Here is a 27,235-nt window from a genome sequence, read left to right as displayed (position 1 = left end):
GTTAACAATATGGGTCTGTAATTTAGTGGAATACTCCTACTACCTTTCTTGAATATTGGTGTGACCTGTGCACCTTTCCAGTCTTTGGGTACGGATCTTTCGTCGAGCGAACGGTTGTATGTGATTGTTAAGTATGGAGCTAATGCATCAGAATACTCGGAAAGGAACCTAACTGGTATACGGTCTGGACCAGAAGACTTGCTTTTATTAACGGATTTGAGTTGCTTCTCTACTCCGAGGATCTGTGCCACACTGTATTGCGTCTTGTTAGGGCGTGCTATGATAGCGTGGTGCGTGTATTTCTATTTTTATCAGAACTACTGAAATATGCCTAAAGACAAAGACTAAATTAGTTACGTAACTTTATTTTTTCGAGGTGATACGTATACTCTACGAACTACCACTCGTGCGTGGTACAACGGGAAGTATCGTCTGACATGCACATCACGGTGGTGAGTATGGAGGCCGTTTCAGGAGGAATAGTTAATATTTTATGAGGTTCTAGTATAGACTAATTCGAATAAAAAAATTCCATATAATGTGTCCAACTCTTATTTGTTACAGAGACAAGTTTGCTTTTTGCGTGTTCGTACTCAAGTTGTTCAAAAATGTTCAAATGTGTGTGAAATCTTGGGACTTAACTGCTAAGGTCATCAGTCCGTAAGCTTACACACTACTTAACCTAAATTATCCTAAACACACACACACACACACACACACACACACACAAGTGCCCGTGGGAGGAGTCGAACCTCCGCCGGGACCAGCCGCACAGTCCATGACTGCAGCGCCCTAGACCGCTCGGCTAATCCTGCGCGGCTCAAGTTGTTAAGGATTTATTTATAGACAGTTATTTTTTTAACGTTGGTTATGATTTGTTGAACAAGTGTACTGCATTTTAAAGCATGCCGTACGTATTAACAAATGCTGAGTATGCCGATATCATGAAACTTCCTGGCAGATTAAAACTACTTGCCGAACCGAGACTCGAATTCGGAACCTTTGCCTTTCGTGGGCAAGTGCTCTGTCAACTTAGCTGCACAAGCACGACTCTCGACCCCTCCTCACGCCTTTACTTCTTAGCTTCCAGAGTAGTCCATCTCCTGCTTTCCCCTCTCTCTGCCAGCTTCTTCTGTTCCTTGTCTCTGCCCATCTCCTCCACACCCTACTCTCTGTCGTCTCCTCCTGCTCATCTCCTCTTGCCACTTTCTCTGTTCACCTCCTGTCTCCTCTTGCTCTTCTCTCTGTGTGCATCTCCTCCTCTTTCCTTTCTACGCCCATCTTCTCTTCGGCCCCTCTCCCTGCCCATATCCTGCCTTCCTCTTTCGCTATCCATCTCATCCTCCTCCTCTCAATGATACAATTTTGTGCGAACATTCAACGGCATATATGGACACAGTTCGTTAAACGAGCTGCAAATGGAATTACTAGCAAAGAAGTTATAAATTCAAACTTCATGCACGATGCTGTAGTTTTTTAAGCATCTCGGTGCTTATGACACCACATCTCCTGATCTACGTGCGTAAAGTAATACAGTATTGCACATATATTCAGCGGTACCAGTAAACGCTGTCTGGAAAATGTAAAGCAATAAATTAAAGCGCCATGCCTGATGAGACAGTTGTAATGCATGAAAACTAAAATATAGTAATCCATGGGGATGTTGCATTAAAAAATTTTGAAAAGGTTCGGATTTATGTGTAATGTTTGTAACAAGTCACTAAGTGCTCTCGCTATTTGAGTGTCGTGAGCTACGGACCTTCTTCACCCTACCACCACCAGTTTGATCTGATTTTCTTGAAATATATCCTATACGGTGTCCCAAGCTGCGCTGAAATTAGCCCATACAAACTAACCTAGTACTTTTGAGTAGCAGCATCTTCAAACAGCCAGACGGACAGACAAGACAGTTGCAGATAAAACTGTAAACCACGATATTTTTTACCTTACGCGATTTTGGTGAAATAAAGCCATGTTTCCCCAAGCTACGCCGAAGTTACCAAAGAAAACCCCATTAAGATACATCTAGTATTGGAGGAGATTAGCATGTTCAAAGACAGACATACACGGCAGTTTTACAGTTTCTGTGGTGTGGGGTTGATTGGCTATTCTGTTATTCTGCGCAACGGATTAATCTGAGATGTACCCTTTACCCTGACGCGCCTGCAAGATGCAATTTCCACCCCCACACTACTACAGAAGTCAGACAGAAGCTCCTAACGTTCTAAAGAGAAATGTCTGAAAAACTTTCAGCAATAAATATCTTCTGGAGTCGTCCACTGTAAGGAAATGACACAAAAAATTCACAAAATTTCTTATGTAACTAGTGGGGTACTTGGGTGCTGGAGTAGTGCTAGTTAGTGTAAGAAAAACATGAAACTAACGAAAGTTATTATTTAGTTTGCAAAAATTATGAGAAATCACAATGGCACTTTTAGTTATGAATTGAACAAGTTATATCCTGGTTCTTTTCGGAGTGTGATGTTGCCTCTCAAGGATAGGATTCGCTAATGAAATTTCTATACAAGGTTTAAGATTGTTATTGACTTGGCAGAATGGCTGAGAGGCGTGCCTACTCAACTTGAATAATTATCCTTTAGAATGTTGCTAGGTGTGGTCGAGGCTGTCACGTGTGAAATGCAGTGAAGTATACTGTTGTGGAGGAAATATGGGGCTTGCAATAGCTGTAGCGCACAATACCGTAAGCTGCGGTGACTGCTGTCTGCGCTGCTCGCTGCTGACAAATAAGATAACTCTCGTTCTATCTGGATTGACCTTCGCCAATCAAACTCTCCCTATGCCTTGATGAAGTCGAGGATTCCTATTCGCCCCTAGTCTAACTATTGGCGTGGTACACCGGTGGCCGGCCGGAGTGGCCGAGCGGTTCTAGACGCTATAGTCTGGAACCGCGCGACCGCTGCGGTCGCAGGTTCGAATCCTGCCTCGGGCATGGATGTGTGTGATGTCCTTAGGTTAGTTAGGTTTAAGTAGTTCTAAGTTCTAGGGGACTGATGACCTCAGAAGTTAAGTCCCATAGTGCTCAGAGCCATTTGAACCATTTTGGTATGCCGGTCAGATAACCAGTCCACTATGACGCCACTCAAAAATTCGCTCACAGGCGTTTAACTAAAACTCTGTCCATTCACACCGCACAATAAGTGTGTCAGCCAACACAGTGAACAACGCTTAATTGCAAGGACTCAATTTAGAGTGGCACTCCGATTCACTCTCGACAGAGGTGCTCTCCCAGTGAAGTACTGAGGAGAGACTTGTTCCTCGCTCGAAGAGCGACAACGGAACATTGCCTCTCCACGCCAGACGTGACGGGGTATATCTTTCGGTCTCTTCCATTACTCCTTCAGCTCAAGGCGTCAGAAATACCATCTGCCAATCAGCATTGCTCTTCTAAAACGGGAGAATGACGTTTTGTTTAGGGCGACCAATCCGGAAATCTGTAGTATTGGCGTTTGGCGTTTGGCGTTTGCTGTCTCCCTGTGAAAATCTCTGAAACTGCGTGCTCTGTGTAAAGAATGCGTAGGTTGGACGCTCCCACACAATGTAGAGGAATTTGCTGTTAAGCCGAACACGGTGTTGTTCCCCCTTTCACTCGGGCACACGCTGTCTGCTCCACGGGCGGCCGACGTTGACTCGTCCTCTGAAGGGACCGGCTTCCCGGTGTGTGGTCTGCCTCTCTCGAACTAAAAGCTCCTGTGACCGTCGTGTCTGGAATGTACGCCATCCTAGAGTATTCAACCCCGGTGCGCACTAGTTATTTGCGTATTGTTTACAGGAATTCATACAACATTGACTTTATCCTATCGAGTTCGGGTTCGAATGAAGCGTCTTGATGTGCGGAATATGATTGTGAGGGCGGAATATGTAAGTAATGAAGGTCAGGAGACCATGACATCTTACAAGTTTTATTATTGCTACAGATTCCTCTTTACACACACTATCTGTAGACGAAGAAACAGTAAAAACGACCGATTCCCGCTGACAAATACGCTTAATGCTCACAAGCAAAGCCCAGAGCGTTGCTCCACGGCGAGTGAGCTACGAAATCAGTTGCGGCAGTCGGCAGTTTGACGCACGGCGCATCCAAAATTCAAGGGCCGCTGCGTGAGGTTGTCGCGCGCCGGTGCACTCGATACGGCGGCAGCGGTGGGCAGGGCCCGCAGGCGGCGCCGGCCCGCACTGCGACTGCGGCGGCTGCATATTTCAGGAGGCCGGTGCGGGTCCGCAGCGGGAGCCCGCGGGCGCTGCCGGGGCGGCGCGCACTGCCGACTGAGTGGCTGCCTCCGCCCGCGGCCGGCCCGGGCCCCTTAATGGAACTGCACCGCCGCCAACTCTCGCAGCACGTCGATACCCCCACGTCTCGCTTTCATCTTCCTGCTCCCTATCTGCCCAGCGTCGAGTGTTCCCGTCTCCCTGCGCGATCACACCAAAAGTGGCACGTCTCAGAACTTGGCTCACGTGATTTAGGCATAACTGCGTTTGAATGGGCTGAGTCCGTGATTGCAAGCTGCAACTGGAATTAAGCGGACATTTCGCTCGGCAATGAAGACAAGATTTTCAAAATATCTTGATTAATAATTGAAGAACTTGCTGTCAAAACGAGGTACACCTGCATACTACCGTGTAAGGCCCCCGGTGCGCATGCAGAAGTGCCGCGACACGACGCGGCATAGATTCGATTAATGTTCTGAAGTAATGCTGGAGGGAATAGACACCATAAATCCTGCAGGGCTGTCCATAAATCCGTATGAGTACGAGAGAGTACAGGTCTCTTCTGAACAAATCATCCCAGATATGTCGAACAATATTAATGTCAAGTGAGTTTGGTGGCCAGCGGAAGTCTTTAAACTCAGAGCCATTCTGTACCACTTCCGGACTTGTGGGGAGTCTCATCGTCCTGCTGGAATTGCCTACATCCGTCGGAATGCGCAATAGACATGAAAGGATTTGGACATGAAAGGATGTAGCTGATCAGACAGGATGCTTACATACAGGGTGTTACAAAAAGTTACGGCCAAACTTTCTGGAAACATTCCTCACACACAAAGAAAGAAAATATGTTATGTGGACATGTGTCCGGAAACGCTTACTTTCCATGTTAGAGCTCATTTTATTATTTCTCTTCAAATCACATTAATCATGGAATGGAAACACACAGCAACAGAACGTACCAGCGTGACTTCAAACACTTTGTTACAGGAAATGTTCAAAATGCCCTCCGTTAGCGAGGATGCATGCATCCACCCTCCGTCGCATGGAATCCCTGATGCGCTGATGCAGCCCTGGAGAATGGCGTATCGTATCACAGCCGTCCACAATACGATCAAGAAGAGTCTCTTCATTTGGTACCGGGGTTGCGTAGACAACAGCTTTCAAATGCCCCCATAAATGAAAGTCAAGAGGGTTGAGGTCAGGAGAGCGTGGAGGCCATGGAATTGGTCCGCCTCTACCAATCCATCGGTCACCGAATCTGTTGTTGAGAAGCGTACGAACACTTCGACTGAAATGTGCAGGAGCTCCATCGTGCATGAACCACATGTTGCGTCGTACTTGTAAAGGCACATGTTCTAGCAACACAGGTAGAGTATCCCGTATGAATTCATGATAACGTGCTCCATTGAGCGTAGGTGGAAGAACGTGGGGCTCAATCAAGACATCACCAACAATGCCTGCCCAAACGTTCACAGAATGACGTGATTGCACAATTGCTTGCGGGGCCGGCCGGAGTGGCCTTGCGGTTCTAGGCGCTACAATCTGGAGCCGAGCGACCGCTACGGTCGCAGGTTCGAATCCTGCCTCGGGCATGGATGTGTGTGATGTCCTTAGGTTAGTTAGGTTTAATTAGTCTAAGTTATACGCGACTGATGACCTCAAAAGTTAAGTCGCATAGTGCTCAGAGCCAATTGCTTGCGGATTCTCGTCAGCCCACACATGTTGATTGTGAAAATTTACAATTTGATTAACTTTGGAATGAAGCCTCATCCGTAAAGAGAAAATTTGCACTGAAATGAGGATTGACACATTGTTGGATGAACCATTCGCAGAAGTCTACCCGTGGAGGCCAATCAGCTGCTGATAGTGCCTGCACACGCTGTACATGGTACGGAAACAACTGGTTCTCCCGTAGCACTCTCCATACAGTGACGTGGGCAACGTTACCTTGTACAGCAGCAACTTCTCTGACGCTGAAATTAGGGTTATCGTCAACTGCACGAAGAATTGCCTCGTCCATTGCAGGTGTCCTCGTTGTTCTAGGTCTTCCCCAGTCGCCAGTCATAGGCTGGAATGTTCCGTGCTCCCTAAGACGCCGATCAATTGTTTCGAACGTCTTCCTGTCGGGACACCTTCGTTCTGGAAATCTGTCTCGATACAAACGTACCGCGCCACGGCTATTGCCCCCTGCTAATCCATACATCAAATGGGCATCTGCCAACTCCGCATTTGTAAACATTGCACTGACTGCAAAACCACGTTCGTGATGAACACTAACCTGTTGATGCTACGTACTGATGTGCTTGATGCTAGTACTGTAGAGCAATGAGTCGCATATCAACACAAGCACCGAAGTCAACATTACCTTCCTTCAATTGGGCCAACTGGTGGTGAATCGAGGAAGTACAGTACATACTGACGAAACTAAAATGAGCTCTAACATGGAAATTAAGCGTTTCCGGACACATGCCCACATAACATCTTTTCTTTATTTGTGTGTGAGGAATGTTTCCTGAAAGTTTGGCCGTACCTTTTTGTAACACCCTGTAAACTAATAATGTTAATTTTGAAGGTCATGCAAGCTCTGGATGTCCACTTACACATACAACTAAATTTTTCTCGTCTAGCAACATTTTGGTAAGCAAACTTTCGCTTCGCACGTCGAAAGAGGTACGATTTGAACGCTGTGCATTATCGCTAGACTTGTTAAACCGCACTACCGACAACGGAACTACGCGACGCCGCTCGGCGGGAAATAGTCGGCCAGTTGGTTAACTTTGCCTTGCAGAGCTGTGTCACACTATTCCGCTGCCGCGCCGTTGATTCTCTTTTACGATTTCATACAGAATGCTTAACAATTATGTAACACACCTCCAAGAGACTGTAGAGGGGACATAGTAGATTAAGTTTCACTCAGGAACCCGTGTCCGGAAATGGTTCGTTTCCATTGGCGCACTAAATGTTCTTACGCAGTTCGCTTTTTATGGTAGGCTACTCACATTCATGAATGATAGGATGAGGCGATGTCAGGTGACGTCCTCTGTTTCCATCTACCTCGTTTTCGTGTTTCCTGCTCATGCGTCAGTTGACATTATGGTGGCTAGTACTACAGTAACAGTATGCCTTAGTAGAAGTTCGCAGGATACACTGATAAGTTGTTAATTTACGGTGAAGCTCGCCGTAATGGAAGAGAAGCTCAATGTTTGTACCACGAGTACTTCCTACATCGTGTGACTCGACCTCATCCCAAATTTTCCAGAGTAGAACAATGGCCGCGGGCAGGTGGGAAATTCACAAACGACAGAGGAAACTAGTGCTGCAAGACGACGGCGCACTGTCGTATTGGAAGAGGCAGTACTTCAAAGTGACTAACATGTGTCCATCTTTTTGATTTGCAGCTCCTTGTATTGGCCGTGTTCGGAGTTAAATTTTGCATGTGAGGTCCGCCAGTTATGCGAAACACCGTTTTTCTCAGTACCCAAACATGCTTCGGCACCACTGTGCCATCATCAGTGGGTTTTCGTTTTTATTTATTCTTTACATTTTGTGTGCATGAATTTTCTGGATCATTTTTGTGTTAATTACTACAGGTAGCTTGTCATGTTTCCGTGTGGCAAGCACTTTCACTAGTGAAAAAGTGTCTTACAACGTTATTTGGGGAAAATACTTGTTATAGTTAAGTATGCATCACAACATCTCAGCATGATGCGGAGAATGGAAGTGCTTGCGACACGAAAACATGAGAAGCTACCTGTAGTATTTAATACAAAAGTGAGCCAGTAAATTCATGCACACCAAATGTAAAGAGTAAATAAAAACGAAAACTCACTGATGATGGCACAGTGGTGCCGAAGCATGTTTGGGTACTGAGAAAAACGGTGTTTTGCATGACTAGCATGTGTTTCACTCGTCTGCCTGGCGTGTTCTGCACGACAGCAGCTTCCTCCATATCACTCTCAGAAGCACCCCATGATCTCGGCGCATTTTGTGCCAGGTATCAATTGCTGTACTTGTTTTTTACACGATTTTGTGCATTTCCCTTAGTTCTAAAGCCAAATGTTTTCACTGACGAAGGGCGTTTGAACAGGGAACGTGTTTTGAACGCTTGAAATAGTCACATTTGGCGCCAACAAAACTCCATTCACGTGTACAAGATGATTTCAGCACACCTTCGGCATCAATGTCTAGGCAGGTATCGGCGATGGCCGTGTGACTTGCCGCAAATCCTTGCAACTCACTTAGGGTGCCAGATACTCTATATTACCGAGACAAGTGCTGTCAAAGCTTTTGGAAGATGTGCCATTGCACATTCGGCACGAATTGTGCTTCCAGCAAGACGGTGCGACAGTACATTATGCAGCTCGCGCCCGAAACCATCTGAACATGGTCTACGGGGAGGACCACATGCTTAGCCACCAAAATTCCCAAGTGTATCCCCTTTGGACTTTCTCTTGTGGAGCCACATGAAACAGTCTTTTTTTTTACAAGACTCCTGTCCAGTCGGAGGAAGATCTCGTTGCAGGGATCATGGCTGTGGCCCAAGTGATTCGCCATACACCACGCATGTAGGACAGAGTTTATGCGAGCTTATTGCGCAAATACAGTGTGTGCCCCGAACTTCCCGGTCGTCATATCGAAAAGCTGCTGTAATATCACAGTAAATAGGGGTGAGCCAGGCATGGGTTACTACATAAAACTTACTCTACTGAATCCCCTCCACTACCTACAGAAATACGTAACATGAACTGTGAAACAACCTTTCTTGCTTTCACTTACGCCATAGTCACGCAGCGATCGCAGGGTCAGCGTGGTTACAACAGATTTGGCAGTGTCAGTGTGAGGGATGGCCGGATGCCCGTCCTGCTGCCACCCCGTACTCCCCAGGACGGATTCAGTGTACCCCAACTGTCTGCGTCTAGTGTAAACCTTGAAATAGTGCGGACGCGTTTCAAATGTCTGCAACGCGTGTAACTGAGGCGGAACGTGGGGACCAGCCCGGTATTCACCTAGTGGGATGTGGAAAACCGCCTAAAAACCACATCCAAGCTGGCCGGCACGCCGGCCCTCGTCGTTAATTCGCCGGGCGGATTCGATCCGGGGCCGGCGCGCCTACCCGAGTCCAGGAAGCAGCGCGTTAGCGCGCTAGGCTACCCTGGCGGGTGAACTGTGAAACACCCTGTGTAAACAATATTCGTTAGTGTCCTACCCCGCTGCTCTGCTGCAATGAAGTTCCGCTCAGTGCGGTCTTACTCTTAGAGTACTGGAGACTAACATCCTCTATTACGATAACAGACGGGAATGGTTTGGCAGTAATAACAACTTTTAAACGTGTGCCAAATGAGCAGTGTTCCGCTGCACTGGGGTTGCCATTACTTTTATAGCCGGCCGTACGTTTTCATTACTGGTGGGAATAGTAGTCCATTCATCCGGCCTGACCGCTAGTCCCTGAGGCTGTCCACGTGACCGCATGCCGTGTAGCCTGGCCGCGCTGCGCTGTCACGTGAACTTTGTCCGCCGCTGACGCTACACATCCGTCGCCCCCCACACGGCTCTCGACGCAAGCCGCTGCCCAGCTGCCAGCGCCGCGGAAGCCGCTCTGCCTACTGTTTTTATCTGCAGTTTCTTTCTCTGGCGCAGTAGCGCTCGCACTGGCCACCTGGCTTCTTCGTCAACGTACAGGTCGAGGCTGAATATCGGACATAACAACACAAGGTCGTTTGTAATGTAACCTGCCAAAGTACACTACTGGCCATTAAAATTGCATCACCACGAAGATGACGTTGTAAGTAGGCTGTTTAGGTTTTCTTATTGGTAACGCCACGTAGCGCTCTGTATGAAAACCACTGGCTGTGCTGTGTGCAGTCTGCGGCTAGTTTGCATTGTTGTATGCCACTGTAGTGTTGGGCAGCTGGATGTTAACAGCGCGTAGCGTTGCGCAGTTGGAGGTGAGCCGCCAGCAGTGGTGGATGTGGGGAAGTGAGATGGCGGATTTTTAAGAGCGGACGATCTGGACAGAGACAGTAAATTTGTAAGACTGGATGTCATGAACTGATATATATATAAGATGACTTTTGAACAATATTAAGGTAAATACATTGTTTGTTCTCTATCAAAATCTTTCATTTGCCAACTATGCCTATCAGCAGTTAGTGCCTTCAGTAGTTTGAATCTTTTATTTAGCTGGCAGTAGTGGCGCTCGCTGTATTGCAGTAGTTCGAGTAACGAAGATTTTTGTGAGGTAAGTGATTTCTGGAAGGTATAGTTTAATGTTAGTCAGGGCCATTCTTTTGTAGGGATTATTGAAAGTCAGATTGCGTTGCGCTAAAAATATTGTGTCAGTTTAAGCACAGCCATGTATAATTGTTCAAAGGGGACGTTTCAACGTGCTACAGACGTGAAATTTAACCGACAGGAGGAAGATGCTGTGATATGCAAATGATTAGCTTCTCAGAGCACTCACACAAGGTTGGCGCCGGTGGCGACACCTACAACGTGCTGTCATGAGGAAAGTTTCCAACCGATTTCTCATACACAAACAGCAGTTGACCGGCGTTCCCTGGTGAAACGTTGATGTGATGCCTCGTGTAAGGAGGAGAAATGCGTACCATCACGTTTCCGAATTTGATAAAGGTCGGATTGTAGCCTATCGCGATTGCGGTTTATCGTATCTCGACATTGCTGCTCCCGTTGGTCGAGATCCAATGACTGTTAGCAGAATATGGAATCGGTGGGTTCAGGAGCGTAATACAGAACGCCGTGCTGTATCCCAACGGCCTCGTATCACTAGCAGTCGAGATGACAGGCATCTTATCCGCATGGCTGTAACGGATCGTGCAGCCACGCGAGATCCCTGAGTCAACAGATGGGGACGTTTGCAAGACAACAACCATCTGCACGAACAGTTCGACGACGTTTGCAGCAGCATGGACTATCAGCTCGGAGACCATGGCTGTGGTTACCCTTGACGCTGCATCACAGACAGGAGCGCCTACGATGGTGTACTCAACGACTAACCTGGGTGCACGAATGACAAAACGTCATTTTTTCGGATGAATCCAGGTTCTGTTTACAGCACTATGATGGTTGCATCCGTGTTTGGCGACATCGCGGTGAACGCACATTGGAAGCGTGTATTCGTCATCGCCATACTGGCGTATCACCCGGCGTGATGGTATGGGGTGCCATTGGTTACACGCCTCGGTCACCTCTTATTCGCATTGACGGCACTTTGAACAGTGGGCGCTACATTTCAGATGTGTGACGACCCGTGGCTCTGCCCTTCATTCGATCCCTGCGAAACCCTACATTTCAGCAGGATAATGCACGACGGCATGTTGCAGGTCATGTACGGGCCTTTCTGGACACAGAAAATGTTCGACTGCTGCCCTGGCCAGCACATTCTCCAGATCTCTCACCAATTGAAAACGTCTGGTCAACGGTGGCCGAGCAACTGGCTCGTCACAATACGCCAGTCACTACTCTTGATGAACTGTGGTATCGTGTTGAAGCTGAATGGCAGCTGCACCTGGACACGCTATCCAAGCTCTGTTTGACTCAATGCCCAGGCGTATCAAAGCAGTTAATATGGCCAGTGGTGACTGTTCTGGGTACTGATTTCTCAGGATCTATGCACCCAAATTGCGTGAAAATGTAATCATATAATATAATCACATAATATATTTGTCAAATGAATACCCTTTTATCATCTGCATTTCTTCTTGGTGTTGCAATTTCAATGGCCAGTAGTGTAGTTTGCTTTCTAAATACTAATATTAATTTTATAACACAAAATCATCTGTACCGTTTAGTGAATATACACTGCAATGAATACTTGTGCAAGCAACATTATCACAGACTGACAATATTTCATCTTGGCGCTTGTGTATTTCCGCACCTGGAATTTACGCAGGTGAAAGGAAGTTTAAAATCCCGACGACTGCGCGCTCATTTGAGACAGAGCACAATAATTCGGATTAGTAAAGGATGGGAAAAGAAATCGGCCGTTCCCTTACATATGAACCGTCTCGGTATTCGCTCGGACCGATTTAGCGAAGTTACGGAAAATGTAAATCTGGATGACCGTGCGGGGAATTAAACTGTCGTCCTCCCGAATGCAAGTCCAGTGTGCCAACCTCTGCGCCACCTCTCTCTGTTTACACAGGTGACAATTTGATACTTCAAGAAGGGGGTGATGCGTGCAAGGACGGTACAAGGTTTAAAAAGCTGGGTTGGTGCACAAGTTCGTAGCGTTTTCATTTTGCACGTTGGTATTCCGGTTGCTATGGGATTATTTATCCATTCTCATCTTTTATTTGTACTTCACTGTTGCTGCTTGAATTTACTTACTGTCACTTTGTCATCTGGAGATAGCGAGTGGAGCTGTCGACGTTAGAAAATGAAGTGCCAAGTGGAGAAATCGGAACAGGTCAGACATATTCTTCTTTTGAGTTCAGTAGAAGGATGACAGCAGTGAAAGCAGCCAGAAACATTTGTGTCATGCAAGGGGATAACAGGGATCATGTCACTGGGCAGAGCACGTCACCAAAATGGTTTTCTCGTTTTGAGGAAGTTCATTTCTACATCAGTGATTATGTACGTTCAGAAAAACCTCCGGATTTCCTGAAGATCCTTGAAACGCATTAATCCACAGTGTATTGAGCAACTGCAAATATGATGAAATGAAATGTCGTGTGACGAGGGCCTCCCGTCGGGTAGACCGTTCGCCTGGTGCAAGTCTTTCGATTTGACGCCACTTCGGCGACTTGCGCGTCGATGGGGATGAAATGATGATGATTAGGACAAAACAACACCCAGTCCCTGAGCGGAGAAAATCTCCGACCCGGGCACTTTGGATTGACAGTCTGTCGCGCTGACCACGCAGCTACCGGATGACGAACTGTGATCATTCCACCAACGTGCGCCATTTGCTTGCAGTGGGGAAGATTCAAAAATCGGGTGTTCAAAATGGCTCTGAGCCCTATGGGACTTAACTTCGGAGGTCATCAGTCCCCTAGAACTACTTAAACCTAACTAACCTAAGGATATCACACACATCCATGCCCGAGGCAGGATTTGAACCTGCGACCGTAGCGGTCGCGCGGATCCAGACTGAAGCGCCCAGAACCGCTCGGTCACCACGACCGGCTAGGAAAAAAAAAAATCTGGTGTATAGGTACCGCATGCTCTAAGCCAAAATCACGAAATTCAGCCGGTGGCCGTATGTGCACCTCTGCTTGCTCCTCATCAACTGACTTGCGAACAACGACCCGTATCGTTACTAGTAACGATAAATGGTGTCTTTATGCTAGCATGAGGAAAAGAAAGGAATAGTTGAGCCCAAACAAAGTAACAGCTCTCCGTACAAAGACCTTCACGCATCCACAAAATACAATGTTATGCACCTGATCGAAAAAGCGACGGTGTGGTGTACTATGAATTGCTTCCTCGAGGTGTAACCATCACTGCTGGAATTTGTCAACAACTGAGATGTCTTGCAGACGCTATCCAAGAACAATGACCAGGAATACTGGGTAAAGTGATGCTATTCCACCATAACGCCGCCCGCATTCTGCTAGATTGGCGAAAAACACTATACAGGATTTGGCCTGGGAAATAGTTCCGCACCCAACTTAAACACCTGATCTTGGGCCCTCAGATTTTAACGTTTTCCGCTCTCTATCGAACATCTTTCAAGGAACTTTCTTTCCGGAAGAAATGTGCTCCGAACATGGCTCGAAGAATTCTTCTCCCACAAACCACGTGACTTCTACAGTCGCTGAACCAAAAAATTACCCCGGCGTTGGCGAACTGTTGTGAACGGTGAAGGGGAATATATTATTAATGACCAAAGTGTTTGTAACGTATATCTGTTGTTTTTATTAAACTTATAGAAAAACGCTACGAAGTTATGCACCAACCCAATAGATACTATCTGACTTCACAAAAGTAAATCTTCTACCTGCAAGAATGCTGATGGAATCTTGAGCTACATTTAAACTTACGGAGTGAAACTAAAGGCTTACCTCGTCGGCAGTTGTATGTTACCCGTTCGTGTAGTCTGCAGGGGCGTTTCTGGTGCGTTAGCTTGCTTGCCCGCTTACCTCTCGTCCACTGCCCATGACAATCGAGTCAAGGTCACGACAACACAGCAACAAAAGGTGTTTAGAGTTCTCCGGTTCAACAGGTGCAATCCAGTTACAACTGTGTGGCGTGATTTTCGTCGAAAGTACAACGTTGCGTCTCCTACAGCTTAAAGGTTCGAGCGTTTGGGATCCCTATCAGGTCGATTTGAGGGAGGACATAGAAGCAATTCAGAGGCGGACTGCCAGATTTGTTACTGGTAGGTTTGGACATCACGCGAGTGTTACGGAAATGCTTCAGAAACTCGGGTGGGAGTCTCTAGAGGAAAGGAGGCGTTCTTTTCGTGAATCGCTACTGAGAAAATTTAGAGAACCAGCATTTGAGGCTGACTGCAGTACAAAGATAAGAGAGATTAGGGCTCGTACGGAGGCATATAGGCAGTCATGTTTCCCTCGTTCTGTTTAGGCGTGGACAGGGAGTTAAAATGCTAGTTGTGGTACGAGGTAGCCTCCGCCACGCACCGTATGGTGGATTGCGGAGTATGTATGTAGATGTAGATGGTTGCACGAGCAGTTTCACGGCACTAGTTGTTTATGTAAATGGAAAACCACACGACGACACCGTCTGTTCAACACGCAGGCGTACTGCCTTCTTGATATATACAGGCCAGAATTGGCGCGTACACCATTAGCTGTTTCATTGCGTCGATGGCTCGCGTAGACTACCGTGTATCTATATTAAGTTTCGTACTCTTTGTTAACGGTATAACACCTAGAAGCCGGCTGCAATTTTAATTACTACAAAGAGCTATACGTGCCAGCTTTTTATTTTCCTTCTGGTGAAGGAAAGAGGAAGACGTGGATAAAAAGAATCCGAGGGCAAATCTTGTAGTTACAAAGAATCCTGGAGTTTGCTTCATATAATTTCCTGAAGATCAAATTATTCGGGAAATCAAAGTAGCTGGACTTGATGGTAAGTAGTTATAATAGGAGGCTAGCTTCAAAAACGTTTTACAAAAAGCATGGATACTGCTATTGAAGATAGACTAATTCTTTTATAGGTTCTGCACTAGTAGTCCCTCGTAAAATACTGGATTTGTACTTGCTGTTCGGTGCTTATTTGCAAATTCATCTACGTATTTGTCCTTTCCGGATAATTTTCAACAGACAAACTCGAAGTAAAACGAGAAGTTTAAAGCTAAGTAGTGTTTATTTGCATCATTATAAAGGTACTAATATTGATTTGAAACGTAGCTTACTGAGTGAATCGTGTAATACATCTTTACTTTACGTTTACTGTCCGTAAGTTCACACTATCTGCTACATATAATAATAGTATGCGAGTGTAACTTGTCTTTTTAATTTTGTTTGTATTAAAATGGCACCCAAAAAGATTGTATCACACCCATATCTGGAGAGTACACGTATTATAAAGATGTACTTAATCCTGCTAGTAAAGTACTAGAGTCATTTAAAATTTTTCGTACGACATAAAGAAGCGCTTGTTTGCCGTTCCTGAAAAAATGGCCTGCGTATTTTCCCTGACTTCCTACAATTATTAACGATTTTTCCGTAAATAGTGTATCATATTTCTTTCTGGTATGCGCCGGTATATATGTACACCCATGAACCAGAACGTTATGACTACGGACCTACTATGATATAAACTCGTCCAGCCGGTAGCAGCGTCACCTTGCGAGGAATGACTGCTAGTCAGACACACGCTCGGTGCATATACTCGTAGTATCAGTGAGCGTCCTGTCCATGTGTAGAGTGGCGAAGGCGCGCGATCTATCTGAGTTTGACCAAGGGCAGATTGTGATTGCTCGAAGGCTCGGTACGAGTATTTCGGAAACTGCACGACTTACCGGGTGGTCGAGTAGTGCTGTGTTGAGTGTCTACAACAGGCGGCGAAACAAAGGTGAGACCACGCCCAGGCGTTGTGGGGTTTGGTGGCCAATCCTCCTTACAGATGTCGGACGTCGTAGGCTGGGCATACTGGTAAAACAGTGCAGGCGGCGAACTGTGGCGGAAATAACAGCGGATTTTCAATTCTGAGCAAAGTACAATTGTGTGTACACAGTGCACCACACTCTCCAAACGATAGGATTCCCGCGACCGACGACCCACGCATGTGCCAATGTTAACACCACATCGGAAACTAAGACTGAAATGGGCACGGGACCATCGGCACTGGACGGCGACGCAGTGCCAGAGCATTGCATGGTCCGATGAATACCGACACGTCCATCAGGCCGACGGGAGGGTGCGAATACGTCGTCTTCCAAGGAACAGCTCCTTGACACCTGTATTACGGGGAGGATACAAGCTGGCGGCAGCCTAAATATACATGGGGACATTCACGTGGGCATCCACGGGTCCAGTGGAGCTCGTGCAAGCCACTGCGACTGCCCAGGAGTGTCCTACACTGGTTGCAGACCACGTACACCCCTTCATGACGATCATGTTTGCCAACAACAGTGGTAATTTTCAGCAAGATAATGTCTCATGTCACAAGACCAGGACTGCGAGGGTTTGAGGAACACACCAGATCTGACCCGGATCGAACACGTCTTGAATGTAACTGAACGTGGTGTCAGAGCTCAGCGGCTTCCTCCCCGGAATGTACGGGGATTACGTGAGACATTTGTATAGATGTGGCATCAACGCCCTCCAGCGGCCTACCAAGGCTCATTGCTTCCATGCCACGTCGTGTCGCTGCTGTTATCCGTATTAAAGGTGGTTATACCAGCTATTAGGTAGATGGTCATGATGTTCTGGCTGATCATTGTATATACGAGTATGTGTGCAATGTTGAAACATATACTAACACACAACCAATTGCAAAGTGGTTTAACGTAATACACATGTATTCTATCTATGACAGAGTGCGCCCTGGAACCTCACTGACTGCAGTAGTATTGTTTTCAGTGACGAGTCCCGCTTCGAACTGAGCCCCGACGGCCAACGAAGACTTGTATGGAGACGCCCCAGGCAGCGGTGGGACACCAACCAGACTGTCGCCCAACCATCAGGAGTGATAGTCTTCGGTGTCATTTCTTTTCATAGCGGGACCCCTTTGGTCGTCATCCGACGACGGTATTCTATGCTCCGTTTTGGTGCGCTTCACGGCAAGCCATCCTGGGCTTACATTTCAGCAAGATAATGCCCACCCGCTCACAGCGTGCGTTTCTACTGTTTGTGTTCGTGCTTGCCACACCCTGCCTTGGCCATTAGGGTTACTGGGTCTGTCCGCAACTGAGAACTTTTGGAACTTCATAGGGAAGGCCCTCCAACCAGCTCGGGATTTTGACACACTAACGCGCCAGTTGGGCAGAATCTGACACGATATACCTTAGGAAGAAATCGAACAACTCTATCAATCAGTCAAGCCGAATAACTGCTTGCATAAGGGCCAGAGCTGGACCAACGGGGCCTTCTGGCTCCGTCTCAAGGTGGGTTCCGTAAGGGCCGCTCTGCCGCCGATAATCTGGTGTGCCTGGAGTCTGCCATCCGTACGGCCTTTGCCCGCCGCCAGCATACGATACGATATGGCGACGTCACATCCTCTCTATGCTTCATGGTTGGGGTCTTAGGTGTCCGCTCCCGATTTTCATACAAAATTTCCTTTCGCTTCATTTCTTCCGCGTGCAAGTTGCGGCCCCCCATAGTTCCTCCCGAGTTCAGGAGAATGGGGTACTGCAAGGATCTGTCTTAACTGGCTGCCTCGTTATAATTGCAATTAATGGGGTCGCAGCGGCAGTGGGAACGTCTGTTTCAGCTTCCTCGTATGCTGACGACTTTTACCTATACTACAGCTCCACTGGCATTGCAGCTGCTGCCGGCCGCGGTGGTCAAGCGGTTCTAGGCGCTGTAGTCCGGAACCGCGCGACTGCTACGGTCGCAGGTTCGAATCCTGCCTCGGGCATGGATGTGTGTGATGTCCTTAGGTTAGTCAGGTTCAATTAGTTCTAAGTTCTAGGGGACTGATGACCTCAGATGTTAAGTCCCATAGTGCTCAGAGCCATTTGAACCATTGCAGCTGCTGAACGGCAGCGGCAGGGCGCTATCAGCAAGGCGCAGTCTTGGGCTGTAGCGCATGACTTTCAGTTTTCGGCTACCAAGACCTGAGTTAGGCATTTCTGCGTCCTGGCGGCATCTTAACGCTCTTAGTTGCTTGAGTCACACCAGCTGGGGTGCCGATCAGTCTACCCTTCTACGGCTGTACCAGGCGTTAATTCATCCCCGTCTAGATTATGGGAACCTGGCTTACGGTTCAGCATCCCCTTCCGCATTGCGGTTGCTGGACCCCATCCTTCATAGCGGGATCCGACTCGCCACTGGACCGTTTCGGACAAGCCCTGTCAACAGCATACTTGTGGAGGCAGGTGTCCTTCCACTGCGGTTCTGGCGCCAACGATTACTGGCCGCTTATGCTACACACGTTTGTAGCTTGCTCGGGCATCCCAATTATCGTCTCCTGTTCCCTCAGTCGGTCGCCCATCTTCCGGAACGGCGGTCCTGGTCAGGGTGTACGATCGCGGTTCGCGTCAGAGCTCTTCTCTCTGGACTTGAGGTTTTCCCTCTTACACCTCTTTTCTGGGCCCCCCTACATATACCCCCGTGGTGTGTGCCCCGCCCATGTCTTCGGCTCGATTTGGCACAGGGCCCGAAGGACTCAGTCCCTTCTGAGACCCTCCGCCGCCGCTTTCTTTCAATGCTTGCCGCGTTTCAAGGCTCTGACGTTGTCTATACTGACGGTTCGATGGTTGCTAGTCGTATTGGTTATGCTCTTACTCTAAGGGATCATTATGAACAACACTCATTCCTGGCTGGCTGCAGTGTTTTCACTGCCGAGCTCGTCGCCAATTCTCGCGCCCTAGAATATATCCGCCGCTGCTCAGGTGACTCCTTCGTTATCTGTAGTGACTCCCTGAGCGGTTTACGAGCTATCGATCAGTGTTTCCCTCGCTCTCTTCTGGTGATGGCTATCCAGGAGTCCCTCCGTACCCTTGCCCGTTGCGGACGCTCTGCGGTCTTTGTGTGGATCCCGGGTCATGTCGGTATCCCGGGAAATGAACGTGTTGACACGCTGGCCAAACAGGCTGTCGGTGCACCAGCCTTGGAGATTGGCCTTACGGAGACTGATCTCAGGTCAGTTTTGCGGCAGAAGGTACTTCGCACTTGGGGTGAAGAATGGCGCACCCTTCCTTCACCCAACAAACTTCGGGCCATCAAGGAGGCTACCGGTGCGTGGCGCTCCTCCTTGCGGGCCTCTCGCAAGGACTCTGTTGTCCTCTGCCGGCTGCGCATTGGCCACACCTGGATGACGCACAGGTATTTATTGCGCCGCGGTACCCACCTTTATGTCGCTGCGGGTCAGCTTTGACAGTGGTCCACATCTTGTTGGACTGCCCTCTTTTAACTCCGCTCAGGCAAACGTTTGCGCTGCCTGATGCACTTCCTGCACTTTTATCAGACGACGTTGGGACGGCAGATTTAGTTTTGAGCTTTTTCGTGCAGGGGGTTTTTATAGCTTGATCTAAGTGTTTGTCCCTTTTTTGTGTTGAGTCTGGCCTTTGGACTACGATTTTAGACTGAGGTTTTTAATGCGTTTCTTGGATGTTGGCTTTTCCTTTTTTGCTTCTATGGTCGACCAACCACTGTCAGACTCGGTGTGAGTTTAATTCCTTTTATCTGGTCTGTTTGATTCAAATGGTTCAAATGGCTCTGAACACTGTGCGACTTAACTTCTGAGGTCATCAGTCGCCTAGAACTTAGAACTAATTAAACCTAACTAACCTAAGGACATCACACACATCTATGCCCGAGGCAGGATTCGAACCTGCGACCGTAGCAGTCGCGCGGTTCCGGACTATAGCGCCTAGAACCGCTCGGCCACCACGGCCGGCCCAAGCATTAATGACTTGCTCATTTTTTGAAGCTCTTTCTCTTGAATAAATCATTGAGGTTTTTTTTCTGAAATTGTGATCAGTTCTTTGTTGGTAAATGTAAGTGACATTTTCCTTGGCGTATTTTATGTCAATACTGTCGCGCAAAATTTAATTTACGTCTGCTTACGAACCTGCCTCCTTTTACGTTTAGGGTTAAGTGATGAGGCTACGTTGAAAAGTTAACCGCTACAGCGCGGGAATATGGAGAACACGGCAGCCACGTACCACAGTCGACACGAGAGACTACAACGCCTAATGTGTTTTGTGTCGTTTTCCGAGAAATATTTGCGGCCCATTCTTCTTTGTGGACAGTTCGGTTACAGGAATCACGTAGCTCGATAAATTGGAAACCTGACTTCCTCAGCATTTGTGACAAGATGCAAAAAATTTCATTGTTGAACATAATAGAGCACGAGCACATGGCACCTGCGTGTAAGAGAATTTCTTAACATCGGTCTACCTCAACGATGGGTCGGCTGTAAGAGGCGTTGGATCTCCTCATTGCACCATTCGCCTCGAAGATCACGCCACCTCAAGGTACGTGAATTTTATTGTGGGGGTTTTTGAAAGACTCCATCTGAGTGCTTCTACTTCCAACAACTTTGGGTGTACCGCAGTGTCGCATAACTACAGCAGTGAATGCAGTAACTACCAACATTCTCACTAAACTACAGGATGAGCTTGAGTACTGACTGGATGTTCGTCGTGCTTCAGGTGGAGAGCACATTGGACATTTGTCGAAGGCAGAACAAAAATTCTCTGATACTAAACGTAATCGTAAAAGGTACCCCAAGGCTGTATGTGCATGCATGTAAAAGAAATACCGTTGTAAAATCTGATGATCCTTTTGAAAATAACTTTCTTTACTCGTACGCTTAAATTAAAATTCACCCAGAGTTTCTGTCTTCATTCAAACAGAAGCTACTCGTATAGTCCTCTGAAATCTGATAAATCTCTTTGTAACACCATGTACACCTGGTCGCACAAAACGTCAGTTCACTGAAGCGTACATTCCTCTAAAAGGTAGAGTAATATCATCCAATCAGTACTTTTGCAAATGTATTCACATCGAATTCTCCCTAGAAGTGCAATTCTTGCAGCGTAACATGACAGCCTCGGTAGAGCTTGCAATATGTGGAGAGAAGTGACAAGTTGAAATTTATATAGTGCTTTTTAACTTGATACATGGTGCCAGTCTTTCGTTACCTACGTTGTACCTTCGTTGAAGATAAAATCATCGATTTATTTTACTTTAGTACATCACGTTTTCCACGCGTCATCATTCCATAACTGAAGTATAATCGTTACGACTTGGTAGTACCTATGTAGGTACCGATTGATATCACGCAGTCGATAAGACTCTTGGTTCGCATTTGGGATAACGTTTCAAATCCCCGGGTCGTCTTCCATGTTTAGGTCGTGCGTCCGTAATCTCCCCAAATCGCTTAAGGCAGTGAATTGCCGTGTGCTGATTTCGAAATGACACGGTCAATTTCCTTCCCTATGTGTCACCAGCAGTGAAATGAAAATGAGAAAGATGGAAAAAAGTAGGTAAGCTTTACAATTTCAAAACTAATCGCCATAACTGTATATATATATATTTATCCCACTCTGAGAGAGAAGACGGCCACTGCCTTCATGAAGAAATGTTTGCGGTTGCCTCTGAAATCATAATTGCACCCAGGCATGACCCTCTTCGTTCCAAACAATTCGACGGCGACAAATATCTTTCTCCATGGCTCCAAAAATATGTAAATGGCATGGGGAGAAACTTTGAAAGCGTAGTCGAAATTATCGCGTTCCGATCTCTCCCGATGCGACTTCCAAAATATAGAAGTCCGGAGGAAAGCGACGCACGGATGCACGCCAAGACCGTAGGATCCTACGCAGTGCCGTAGGGGACCGCACCGCCATTTCCCAGCAAATTAGGGACACTGTTGCTCATGGGGTATCGGCGAGGACCATTCGCAACCGTCTCCATGAAGCTGGGCTACGGTCCCGCACACCGTTAGGCCGTCTTCCGCTCACGCCCCAACATCGTGCAGCCCGCCTCCAGTGGTGTCGCGACAGGCGTGAATGGAGGGACGAATGGAGACGTGTCGTCTTCAGCGATGAGAGTCGCTTCTGCCTTGGTGCCAATGATGGTCGTATGCGTGTTTGGCGCCGTGCAGGTGAGCGCCACAATCAGGACTGCATACGACCGAGGCACACAGGGCCAACACCCGGCATCATGGTGTGGGGAGCGATCTCCTACACTGGCCGTACACCACTGGTGATCGTCGAGGGGACACTGAATAGTGCACGGTACATCCAAACCATCATCGAACCCATCGTTCTACCATTCCTAGACCGGCAAGGGAACTTGCTGTTTCAACAGGACAATGCACGTCCGCATGTATCCCGTGCCACCCAACGTGCTCTAGAAGGTGTAAGTCAACTACCCTGGCCAGCAAGATCTCCGGATCTGTCCCCCATTGAGCATGTTTGGGACTGGATGAAGCGTCGTCTCACGCGTTCTGCACGTCCAGCACGAACGCTGGTCCAACTGAGGCGCCAGGTGGAAATGGCATGGCAAGCCGTTCCACAGGACTACATCCAGCATCTCTACGATCGTCTCCATGGGAGAACAGCAGCCTGCATTGCTGCGAAAGGTGGATATACACTGTACTAGTGCCGACATTGTGCATGCTCTGTTGCCTGTGTCTATGTGCCTGTGGTTCTGTCAGTGTGATCATGTGATGTATCTGACCCCAGGAATGTGTCAATAAAGTTTCCCCTTCCTGGGACAATGAATTCACGGTGTTCTTATTTCAATTTCCAGGAGTGTACAAGTACAGATCTCTGACCATGAACAAAAATTTGATCTTTGCACCTACATAAATTACCAAATTACATAAATATTTTGAGTACGAAACACACATGGCACTACTGTCATAACTCATTTGCTCTATAAGAATTTAAAAATATAAACATGGCTCACATACTGGCACTACTGATATAACTTGCAGTTAAAGCTGCGCTGGTTGGTGAGCTTAGTTTGGTCTTGATACCACTCTTCAAAGAAACCAAAAATTGTCTTTATTATTTATCAAAATACCTCGACTATCTTCTGCAACAATACAAAACACACACGGCACTACAGACCAAACTTACAGGTAAAGTTTCAATTGACGGGGACCGACTTACGCTGTCAAGCAGTGCAAACTGCATGATATTTTCATGAAACTGCTTACTGAATAGTTGTGATACATATTCATAACTGTAAGTAATGAGGGTTGCTATGCTGTGGAGTACTCACTTTGTTACTGTTCAGTCACCCCAACATTATAGCGATTCTATTCTAGGATATCTTGCAGAGGAAAATGTATGTCAGTTTCTGCTGGTAATGATAATTTATGCTGTTGCAAAGTGGAGGCTACATTACACTTCACCCTACATCTACATACATACTCCGCAATCCACCATACGGTGCGTGGCGGAGGGTACCTCGTACCACAACTAGCATCTTCTCTCCCTGTTCCAGTCCCAGACAGAACGAGGGAAAAATGAATGCCTATATGCCTCTGTACGAGCCCTAATCTCTCTCATCTTATCCTTGTGGTCTTTCCGCGAAATGTATGTCGGAGGCAGTAAAATTGTGCTGCAGTCAGCCACAAATACTGGTTCCCTAAATTTCCTCAGTAGCGATTCACGAAAAGAGCGCCTCCTTTCCTCTAGAGGCTCCCACCCGAGTTCCTGAAGCATTTCCGTAACACTCGCGTGATGATCTAACCTACCAATAACAAATCTAGCAGCCCGCCTCTGAGTTGGTTCTATGTCCTCCCTCAATCTGACCTGTTAGGGGTCCCGAACGCTCGAGCAGTACTCAAGAATAGGTCGCACCAGCGTTCTATATGCGGTCTCCTTTACAGATGAACCACATCTTCCCAAAACCAATGAACCGAAGACGACCATCCGCCTTCCCCACAACTGCCATTACATGCTTGTCCCACTTCATATCGCTCTGCAATGTTACGCCCAAATATTTAATCGACGTGACTGTGTCAAGCGCTACACTACTAATGAAGTATTCACACATTACAGGATTTTTTTTCCTATTCATCTGCATGAATTTACAATTATCTATATTTAGAGTTAGCTGCCATTCTTTACACCAATCACAAATCCTGTCCAAGTCATCTTGTATCCTCTTACAGTCACTCAATGACGACACCTTCCCGTACACCACAGCATCATCAGCAAACAGCCGCACATTGCTATGCACCCTATCCAAAAGATCATTTATGTAGATAGAAAACAACAGCGGACCTATCACACTTCCTTGGGGCACTCCAGATGATACCTTCACCTCCGATGAACACTCACCATCGAGGACAACGTACTGGGTTCTATTACTTAAGAAGTCTTCGAGCCACTCACATACTTGGGAACCAATCCCATATGCTCGTACCTTAGTTAGGAGTCTGCAGTGGGGCACCGAGTCAAACGCTTTCCGGAAGTCAAGAAATATGGCATCCGTCTGATACCCTTCATCCATGGTTCGCAAGATATCATATGAAAAAAGGGCGAGTTGCGTTTCGCAGGAGCGATGCTTTCTAAAGCCGTGCTGATGCATGGACAGCAACTTCTCTGTCTCAAGGAAATTCATTATATTCGAACTGAAAATATGTTCGAGAATACTGCAAAAAACCGATGTTAAGGATATTGGTCTGTAATTTTGAGGATCCGTCCTTCTACCCTTCTTATATACAGGCGTCACCTGCGCTTTTTTCCAGTCGCTCGGGAATTTACGTTGGGCAAGAGATTCGCGGTAAATGCAAGCTAAGTAAGGAGCCAATGCAGTAGAGTACTCTCTGTAAAACCGAATTGGAATCCCATCAGGACCTGGCGATTTATTTATTTTCGACCCATTCAGTTGTTTCACAACCCCAGGGATGACTGTCCTCCATACGGGTATCTGTAAAGAGACTCAAACGGCGGTATGTTTATACATTCCTCCTGCGTGAAAGATTTCTCAAATGCTAAATTTAAAATTTCAGCTTTCATTTTGCTGTCTTCCGTTGCCAGGCCAGACTGATCAGTTAGTGACTGGATGGAAGCCTTCGACCCGCTTACCGATTTTACGTAAGACCAGAATTTCCTTGGGTTTTCAGCAAGATCTTTTGCTAAGGTATGACGGCAATGATTCAATGCTTCGGGCATCGTTCTTTTTACAGCAGCACGAATCTCTAGTAACTTTTGCCTGTCCTCATTCTCCCGATCTTTCTTGTACCGCGAGTGCATTCTCCGAATTGCGCTGTTAAACCACGGTGGGTCTTTTACGTCCGTAACCCACTTTTTCGGTACATACTTCTCCAATGCGTGATTTACAATGTGTTTAAAATTTGCCCATAATTCTTCCACGTCCATCGTACCGGAAGTAAATGAAGTCGATTCATTTACAGCAAAATTGTAAAAATTTGTCCTTTAATCGCCATTTACAGTAAAATTGTAAGAAACTCTCAGATGCTTGCCATTTTAAAGCAAAATTTAACAAAATGTCCCATAAATCACCGTGTTAAAACTGTAACAAATCGTCGTATTTTATCTTCATATATGGATAAGTAAAACAAAATTGTATCAAATTACCCATTACATCACCATGTACAACAAAATTTTTAACAAATTGTTATAGCATCGTGTTATAGTAAAACTGTAATGTACACTCCAGGAAATGGAAAAAAGAACACATTGACACCGGTGTGTCAGACCCACCATACTTGCTCCGGACACTGCGAGAGGGCTGTACAAGCAATGATCACTCGCACGGCACAGCGGACACACCAGGAACCGCGGTGTTGGCCGTCGAATGGCGCTAGCTGCGCAGCATTTGTGCACCGCCGCCGTCAGTGTCAGCCAGTTTGCCGTGGCATACGGAGCTCCATCGCAGTCTTTAACACTGGTAGCATGCCGCGACAGCGTGGACGTGAACCGTATGTGCAGTTGACGGACTTTGAGCGAGGGCGTATAGTGGGCATGCGGGAGGCCGGGTGGACGTACCGCTGAATTGCTCAACACGTGGGGCGTGAGGTCTCCACAGTACATCGATGTTGTCGCCAGTGGTTGGCGGAAGGTGCACGTGCCCGTCGACCTGGGACCGGACCGCAGCGACGCACGGATGCACGCCAAGACCGTAGGATCCTACGCAGTGCCGTAGGGGACCGCACCGCCACTTCCCAGCAAATTAGAGACACTGTTGGTCCTGGGGTATCGGCGAGGACCATTCGCAACCGTCTCCATGAAGCTGGGCTACGATCCCGCACACCGTTAGGCCGTCTTCCGCTCACGCCCCAACATCGTGCAGCCCGCCTCCAGTGGTGTCGCGACAGGCGTGAATGGAGGGACGAATGGAGACGTGTCGTCTTCAGCGATGAGAGTCGCTTCTGCCTTGGTGCCAATGATGGTCGTATGCGTGTTTGGCGCCGTGCAGGTGAGCGCCACAATCAGGACTGCATACGACCGAGGCACACAGGGCCAACACCCGGCATCATGGTGTGGGGAGCGATCTCCTACACTGGCCGTACACCACTGGTGATCGTCGAGGGGACACTGAATAGCGCACGGTACATCCAAACCGTCATCGAACCCATCGTTCTACCATTCCTAGACCGGCAAGGGAACTTGCTGTTCCAACAGGACAATGCACGTCCGCATGTATCCCGTGCCACCCAACGTGCTCTAGAAGGTGTAAGTCAACTACCCTGGCCAGCAAGATCTCCGGATCTGTCCCCCATTGAGCATGTTTGGGACTGGATGAAGCGTCGTCTCACGCGGTCTGCACGTCCAGCACGAACGCTGGTCCAACTGAGGCGCCAGGTGGAAATGGCATGGCAAGCCGTTCCACAGGACTACATCCAGCATCTCTACGATCGTCTCCATGGGAGAATAGCAGCCTGCATGGCTGCGAAAGGTGGATATACACTGTACTAGTGCCGA

The sequence above is a fragment of the Schistocerca americana genome, chromosome 3 (genome assembly GCF_021461395.2).
Source record: "Schistocerca americana isolate TAMUIC-IGC-003095 chromosome 3, iqSchAmer2.1, whole genome shotgun sequence".
NCBI classification, from domain to species: Eukaryota; Metazoa; Arthropoda; class Insecta; order Orthoptera; family Acrididae; genus Schistocerca; species Schistocerca americana.
This window is presented reverse-complemented; position numbering follows the sequence as displayed.